The following is a 9,159-nucleotide window of genomic DNA, read 5'->3' as shown; positions in this document are numbered from 1 at the left end:
TTATTTATTTGAGAGAGAGAGAATGAGAGAGAGAGAACACATGAGAGGGGATAAGGTCAGAGGACGAAGCAGGCTCCCCGCCGAGCAGGGAGCCCGATGCGGGACTCGATCCTGGGACTCCGGTATCATGACCTGAGCCGAAGGCAGTCGCTTAACCAACTGAGCCACCCAGGCTCCCGTAAATAGAGAATTTTAAAAAGCAGCAAGAAAACAGTTATGTAGAAGGGAAACCTCTGATAACCCAGGTTATCAGCTGATTTTTCAACAGAAACTTTGCAGGCCAGAAGGGAGTGGAATGTTATATTCAAAGTGCTGAAAGACAAAAACCTGCAACGAAGAATCTCTATACAGCAAGGCTATCATTCAGAATAGAAGGAGATAAAGAGCTTCCCAGACAAACAAAAGTTAAAGGAATTCATTAACCAACCTTACAAGAAATGTTAAAGGGGATTCTTTGAGTGGAAAAGAGAGATGATAAGCAGGGGGAAGAAAAGCGGTAAAATTAAGTATATCTATAAAAATCAGTCAAGAAATTAATAAAATAAAAGAACGTAAATTATGGCACCATATACCCAAAATGTGGTGGGGACAGGAGTAAAAGTTTAGTGCTTTTAGAATGGGTTGAAACTTAAGCAACCATCAACTTAATATAGACTGCTATATGCATAAGATGCTATACTTAAATCTAACGGTAACCACAAATTAAAAACTGGCAAGAGATATGCAAAAAATAAAGAGAAAGGAATCCAAGTATATCACTAAAGAAATTCAGCAAACTGAGAGAAGAGAGTAAGAGAAGAAAGGAACAGAGAAGAACTACAAAAACAACCACAAAACAAGTACTAAAATAGCAGCAGTAAGTACATACCTACCAATAATTACTTAGAATGTAAATGGACTCAATGCTCACTGAAAGATATAGGGTGGGGCACCTGGGTGGCTCAGTCAGTTAAGCATCTACCTTCTGCTCAGGTCATGATCCCAGGGTCCTGGCATAGAGCCCCACATCAGGCTCCCTACTCAATGGGGAGCCTGCTTCTCCCTCTCCCTCTGCCCCTCCCCCCACTGGTGCACATGCTCTCTCTCTCTCTCACTCTCTTGCTCCGCTCTCTCTCTCAAATAAATAAAAAAAATTTTTTTTAGAAAAAGAAAGGTATAGGGTGATGGAATGGATGAAAAAGCAAGACCCCTCTATATGCTGCCTACAAGAGACTCATTTCAGACCTAAAGACACCTGCAGATTGAAAGTGAAGGGATGGAAAAGCATTTAACATGCAAACAAAAGTGAAAAGAAAGCAAGGTAGCAATACTTACATCAGACAAAATAGACTTTAAAAGGACTGTAATGAGACAAAAAAGGACACTATGTAATCATAAAGGGAACAATCCAACAAAAGGACAACCATTTTTTTTTTAAGATTTTTTTATTTATTTGACAGAGAGAGAGACAGTGAGAGAGGGAACACAAGAAGGGGGAGGGGGAGAGGGAGAAGCAGGCTCTCCGCTGAGCAGGGAGCCTGATGTGGGGACCGTGGGATCATGACCTGAGCTGAAGGCAGCCACTTAACGACTGAGCCACCCAGGTGCCCCAAGAAGACAACCATTAAAAGGGGAGGAGTTAAGATGGCGGAGGAGTAGGGGACCCAAATTTTGTCTGGTCCCTGGAATTCAGCTACAGAGTTAGTTATCAAATCATTCTGAACACCTGTGAAATTAACCAGGTATCTGCGAAAAGAATTGTTGCAATTCTACAAATAGAAAAGCAACCACTTTTTGCAAGGTAGGAGGTGCACAGAAGTGAATGTGAAACAATATATCAGAAGATAAACTATGGGGGGAGGGAGCCTCCATAACCTGGGTACCAGAAAGTGTTTTAAGCAACAGAGCCCAAGATCCTAACTTTTAGAAGTCTGCCTGAAAGGTGCTCAGGGGGAGAAGTGGGGTGGAATCCCAGGTGGGACAGCGTGGTCTCAGGATCCCTGGGATCACAAAAAGAATGGGGGTGCCTGAGTGCAGCAGAGTTCCCAAGCATCGGAGTGAGGAAGCCAGCTGCAAACAGCAAGTCCAGGCACCAACTTTCTGCTTGGTGTTGCCATAAACCAAGAACTGCTGTAGGGTGGGGCTACTGCTCTCTGAGCAAGGGCCCAGCAAGAGGCAGAACTGCAGAGAAACACCCCCTCCCTCCTTTGGGAGGAACAGCACAGGTGGGCGCTGCAGGGGTCTGCAGGGTTTGGAGACTCCAAGCTGGGTCGTGTGACTAAGATAGGTCACAGGCTGGGTGAGCACAGAGTGCTGACGGAGACCAGGGAGACAAGAGCAATTGACTGCTTTTCGGTGAGGGCTCACTGAAGTGTGTGTGTGTGGGGGGCGGGCACAAACTTTTAGCTCTGGGGCTAGAGGTCAGGGAGCCACCATTTTCATCCTCCCCCCCCCACCCCCTTGGTGCTGAAAGCCTTCAGAGAGCAAAACAGTCACATAGTGCAATCTGGAGGGAGCCGCTTACACTGAGCCTGGCCCCCTGGCAAAGAGGGTGCAATTCCACCTGGGGAAAGACACCTGAGAATCAGCATAACAGGCCTCTCCCCCCAGAAGACTAGCAGAAACATCTGGCTAATACCAAGTTTACTGATCATAGAGAGCTGCAAAACTCCAGCTCTTGGGGAATACGGTATTCATGGGTTTTTTCCTTATTATTCTTTACTCTTTCAAGTTTTATATTTTTTCTTTTACAGCTATTTTCTTATTTTATCAATTCTTTTTTTAAGTCTTTTTTAATTTTCATTTTTACATTTACATTTTATATATTTTTTTTCATTTTTGGCTTCCTTTCATTGTATTCAGTTTTATTTTTGTGTAAGTTTTTCTTGCTCTCCTATTTTGAGATCTAGTTTCTTCTAACAAACAGACCAAAATACACCCAGAATCTAGTTTATAGTTCTGTTCTGTTCTACTTCTTGTTTGATTTCTCTCTCTCTCTCTCCTTTTTTTTTGGTTTCTGTTCTCTTCTGATTTGTTTAGTGTATATTTTTCTGGTGTCTTGTTGCTATTTTATGTATTTTCTCTCTCTTTCATCTATTATTTTCTGGACATAATGATGAGATGGAAAAACTCACCCCAAAAGAGAGAACAGGAGGCAGTACTCACTGCCAGGGATTTAATCAATATGGATACAAGTAAGATGTGGAAATTTGAATTCAAAACAACGATTATAAAGATACTAGCTGGGTTTGAAAAAAGATTAGAAGATACTACAGAATCCCTTACTGGAGATATAAAAGAACTAAAATCTAGTCAGGTTAAAATAAAAAAGGCTTGGGGCGCCTGGGTGGCTCAGTTGTTAAGCGTCTGCCTTCAGCTCAGGTCATGATCCCAGGGTCCGGGGATCGAGCCCCGCATCGGGCTCTCTGCTCCGTGGGAAGCCTGCTTCTCCCTCTCCCACTCCCCTTGCTTGTGTTCCCTATCTTGCTGTGTCTCTCTCTGTCAAATAAATAAATAAAAATCTTTAAAAAAAATAAAATAAAATAAAAAAGGCTATTACTGAGATGCAATCAAAAATGGAGGCTCTAACTGCTAGGATAAATGAGGCAGAAAAGAGAGTCAGTGATATAGAAGACAAAATGATGGAGAACAAGGAGGTGGAGAAAAAGAGAGATAAACAACTACTAGATCACAAAGGGAGGATTCGAGAGATCAGCGATACCATAATGTCAAACAATATTAGAATAATTTGGGTGCCAGAGGAAGAGGAAAGAGAGAGAAGGTTTATTTGAACAAATTATAGCTGAGAACTTCCCTAATCCAGGGAAGGAAACAGGCATTCAAGTCCAGGAGTCACAGGGAACCCTCCTCAAAATCAATAAAAATAGGTTAACACCTTGACATATAATAGTGAAGCTTGCAAATTTCAGAGATAAAGAGAAAATCCTGAAGGCAGCTCGGGAAAAGAGGTCCTTAACCTATAAGGGTAGAAACATAAGGCTGGCAGCAGACCTGTCCACAGAGACCTGGCAGGCCAGAAATGACTGGCATGATATATGCAAGGTGCTAAATGAGAAAAATATGCAGCCAGAATACTTTATCCAGCAAGGCTGCCATTTAGAATGGAAGGAGAGATAAAGAGCTTCCAGGACAAACAGAAACCAAAAGAATTTGTGATCACTAAACCAGCCATGCAAGAAATATTAAAGTGTGGGGCGGGGGGGGGGCGTCTGAGTGGCTCAGTCTGGTCAAGTGTCTGCCTTTGGCTCAGGTCATGATCCCAGGGTCCTGGGATCAAGCCCACATGGGGCTCCCTGCTCAGTGGGGAGCCTGCTTCTCCCTCTCCCTTCGCCCCTCCCCCCACTCATGCTTTCTCTCGTGTGTTCTCTCTCTCAAATAAATAAATAAAATCTTTACAAAAAAAAAAAAAATATTAAAGGGGACTCTTTGAGGGAAGAGAGAGCCCCAAAGTAACAAAGACCAGAAAGGAACAGAGATAATACACAGACACAGTAACTTTTCAGGTAATACAATGGCACTAAATTCATATCTTTCAGTAATTACTCTGAATGTAAATGGACTAAGCACTCCAACCAAAAGACACAGGGTATCAGATTGGATAAAAAAACAAGACCCATTGATATGCTGTCTACAAGAGACTAATTTTAGACCAAAAGAGACCTCCAGATTGAAAGTGAGGGGGTGGAGAACCACTTATCATGCTAATGGACATCAAAAGAAAGCTGGGGTGGCAATCCTTACATCAGACAAATTAGATTTTAAACCAAAGACTGTAATAAGAGATGAAGAAGGACACTATATCATAATAAAAGGGTCTATCCAATAAGAAGATCTAACAATTGTAAATATTTATGCCCCTAACTTGGGAGCAGCCAATTATATAAACCAATTAATAACAAAATTAAGGAAACACATTGATAATAATACAATAATAGCAGGGGACTTTAACACCCCACTAACAGCAATGGACAGATCACCTAAGCAGAAGATCAACAAGGAAACAAGGGCTTTGAATGACACACTGGACCAGATGGACTTCACAGATATATTCAGAGCATTTCATCCTGAAGCAATAGAATGCACATTCTTCTCGAGTGTACATGGAACATTCTCCAGAATAGATCACATACTGGGTCACAAATCAGGTCTCAACTGGTACCAAAAGATTGGGATTATTTCTGCATATTTTCAGACCACAATGCTTTAAAACTGGAACTCAATCACAAGAGAAAATTTGGAAGGAATATAAATACATGGAGGCTAAAGAGCATCCTACTAAAGAATGAATGTGTCAACCAGGAAATTAAAGAAGAATTTAAAAAATTCATGGAAACAAATGAAAATGAAAACACAACTCCTCAGAACCTTTGGGATGCAGCAAAGGCAGTCCTAAGAGGGAAGTATATAGCAATAAAAACCTTACTCAAGAAACAAGAAAAGTCTCAAATACACAACCTAACCTTACACCCAAAGGAGCTGGAGAAAGAACAGCAAATAAAGCCCAAATCCAGCAGGAGAAGAGAAATAATAAAGATTAGAGCAGAAATCAATGAACGAGAAACCAAAAGAACAGTAGAACAGATCAACGAAACTAAGAGCTGGTTCTTTGAAAGAATTAATAAGATCAATAAACCCCCAGCCAGACTTATCAAAAAGAAAAGAGAAAGGACCCAAATAAACAAAATCATAAATGAAAGAGGAGCGATCGCAACCAACACTGAAGAAATACAAACAATTGTAGGAACATATTATGAGCAACTATATTGCCAACAAATTAGGCAATCTGGAGGAAATGGATGCATTCCTAGGAACATATAAACTACCAAAACTGAAATAGGAAGAAATAGAAAACCTGAACAGACCCATAACCAGCAAAGAACTTGAAGCAGTAATTAAAAATCTCCCAACAAACAAGCGTCCAGGACCAGATGGCCTCCCAGGGGAATTCTACCAACTATATAAAGAAGAATTAATAACTATTCTTCTGAAGCTCTTTCAAAAAATAGAAATGGAAGGAAAACTTACAAACTCATTTTATGAGGCCAGCATTACCTTGATCCCCAAACCAAAGACCCCACCAAGAAGGAGAATTACAGACCAACATCATGCTGAACATGGGATACAAAAATTCTCACCAAGATACTAGAGGGAACATACCTCAATATCATAAAACATGATATATCACATCAACAAGAGAAAGGATAAAAACCAGATGATCATTTCAATAGATGCAGAAAAAGCATTTAACAAAGTACAACATCCATTCATGATAAAAACCCTCAACAAAGCAGGTTTAGAGGGAACATACCTCAACATAATAAAGGCATATATGAAAAACCCACAGCTAATATCCCATCCTCAATGAAGGAAAATCTGACAGCTTTTCCTCTACGGTCAGGAGCAAGACAGGGATGTCCACTTTCACCACTTTTATTCAGCATAGTACTGGAAGTCCTAGCTTCAGCAATCAGACAATGAAAAGAAATAAAACGCATCCAAATTGGCAAGGAAGAAGTAAAACTTCTACTATTTGCAGATGACATGGTACTATATATATAGAAAACCTGAAAGACTCCACCAAAAACTGCTAGAACTGATAAATGAGTTCGATAAAGTTGCAGGCTACAAAATCAATATACAGAGAAGTCCACTGTATTTCTATACAATAATAATGAAGTAGCAGAAAGAGAAATTAAGAAAACAACCCTATTTACAACTGCACCCAAAATAATAAAATATCTAGGAGTGAACTTAACCAAGGAGGTGAAAGACCTATACTCTGAAAACTATAAAACACTGATGAAAGAAATTGAAGATGACACAAACAAATGGAAAGATATTCCATACTCATGAGTTAGAAGAACAAATGTTGATAAAATGTCCATACTACCCAAAGCAATCTACAGATTGAATGCAATCCCTCTCAAAATACCAACAGCATTTTCCACCAAACTAGAACAAACAATCCTAAAATTTGTATGGAACCACAAAAGACCCTGAATGGACAAAGTGATCTTGAAAAAGAAGAACAAAACTGGAGGTATCACAATCCCAGATTTCAAGATCCACTACAAAGCTACAGTAATCAAAACAGTATGGTACTGGCACAAAAATAGACACACATATCAATGGAATAGGATAGAGAGCCCAGAAACAAACCCATGATTTACTTATATGGTCAATTAATATTCTATAAAGGAGGCAAGAATATGCAATGGGAGAAAGATAGTCTCTTCAACAAATGGTGCTGGGAAAACTGGACAGCTACATGGAAAAGAATGAAACTGGACCACTTTCTTAGACCACACACAAAAATAAATTCAAAATGGATTAAAGACCTAACTGTGAGACCTCAAACCATGAAAATCCTAGAAGAGAGCATAGGCAGTAATGTCCCTAACATCGGCTGTCACATTTTTCTAGATATGTCTCCTGAGGCAAGAGAAACAAAAGCAAAAATAAACTACTGGAACTACACGAAAATAAAAAGCTTCTGCACAGCAAAGGAAACAATCAACAAAACTAAAAGACAATCTACTTAATGGAAGAAGATATTTGCAAATGACATATCCAGAAAGGGGCCAGTATCCAAAATATATAAAGAACAATTCAACACCAAAACTCACAAATAATTCAATTAAAAATGGGTAAAAGACATACGGATGGCCAACAGACACAGGAAAAGATGCTCAACATCACTAATCACAGGGAAATGTAAATCAAAAGCACAAGGAGATATCCCCTCACACCTGTCAGAATGGCTAAAATCAACAGCACAAGAAACAAAAGGTGTTGGCAAGAACGTGGAGAAAAAGGAACCCTCGTGCATTGTTGGTGGGAATGCAAACTGGTGCAGCCACTGTGGAAAACAGTATGGAGGTTCCTCAAAAGATTAAAAATAGAACTATCCTGTGATTCAGTAATTCCACTACTGGGTGTGTACCCAAAGAATACAGAAACACTAATTCGAAAAGATATATGCACCCCTATGTTTACAGTTGCATTATTTACAATAGTCAAATTATGGAAGTAGCCCAAGTGTCTAATAACGGATGAATGGATAAAGAAGATGTGGTATATATATATATATACAAATGGATATTACTCAGCCATGAAAAAAGAATGAAATCTTGCCATGTGCAACAACATGGATGGAGCTAGAGACTATTACCCTGAGTGAAATACGTCAGTCAGAGAAAGGCAAATACTATATGATTTCACTCACATGTGGAATTGAAGAAACAAAACAAATGAACAACAAAAAAGAGACAAACCCCAAAACAAACTCTTAACTATAGAGAACAAGTGATGGTTACCAGAGGGGAGATGGGTGGGTGGGAGGGAGATGGATGAAACAGGTGATGGGGATTAGAGGACACTTATCATGATGAGCACTGAGTAATGTATAGAATTGTTGAATCGCTCTATTGTACACCTGAAAACTCTATTCCAGTATGTTAACCATACTGGAATTAAAATTTAAAAATTAATTAATTAACTTTTTAAAAATAACTACTTTTCTGAGGGGATAAATCTGCCCAGGAACTTAGGAACAGGATAAGACATTAAGTCAAACCTCATTATTAACCCCAGGAACAATACCCAGAGTGTGGCAAGCACCATGATTTCAAAACTAGGCTTGTGGGTGGAAGGTCACAGTAGACTGATATAAGATATTTCTAAGGTTGGTTCTTGCCTCCCGTCATGTTTATGTCCACTTTCATTGATTCTGGGAGCTTCACAGCACCGTTCCAATACATTCCTTTTCTGCTAAGGTTAACCAGAGTTAGTGTCTGTTGTTTGTAACCAAGAACACTGACTGGTGTACTACAGTGACATCTTTTTGTTTGTCATTTATTAAGACAAATTAAAACTTTATTGTAGTTCATTTTTTAAGTCTATCCAATTGGCATGGACTAAAGAAAGATAATACTCATTGTTGAAAAGGATGTGAAGAGTAGGTTCTGATGGGTTTTAACCTAGAACACTGTTTAAAGATTGGAAGTTTGGAGAGAAGGATTCTGGAAGATGATGTTGGTGATGTGGCCTTCCCCCCCCCGTTTTTTCTTAAAAAAAATTTTTTTTTTAAGATTTTATTTTTTTTAAGTAATCTCTACACCCAATGTGGGGCTGGAATCACAACCCTGAGATCAAGAGTCG

This window comes from Mirounga leonina, unplaced genomic scaffold (assembly GCF_011800145.1).
Source record: "Mirounga leonina isolate KUSES-001 unplaced genomic scaffold, KU_Mleo_1.0 Mir_91, whole genome shotgun sequence".
NCBI classification, from domain to species: domain Eukaryota; kingdom Metazoa; phylum Chordata; class Mammalia; order Carnivora; family Phocidae; genus Mirounga; species Mirounga leonina.
Note: the sequence above shows the minus strand (reverse complement) of the source record.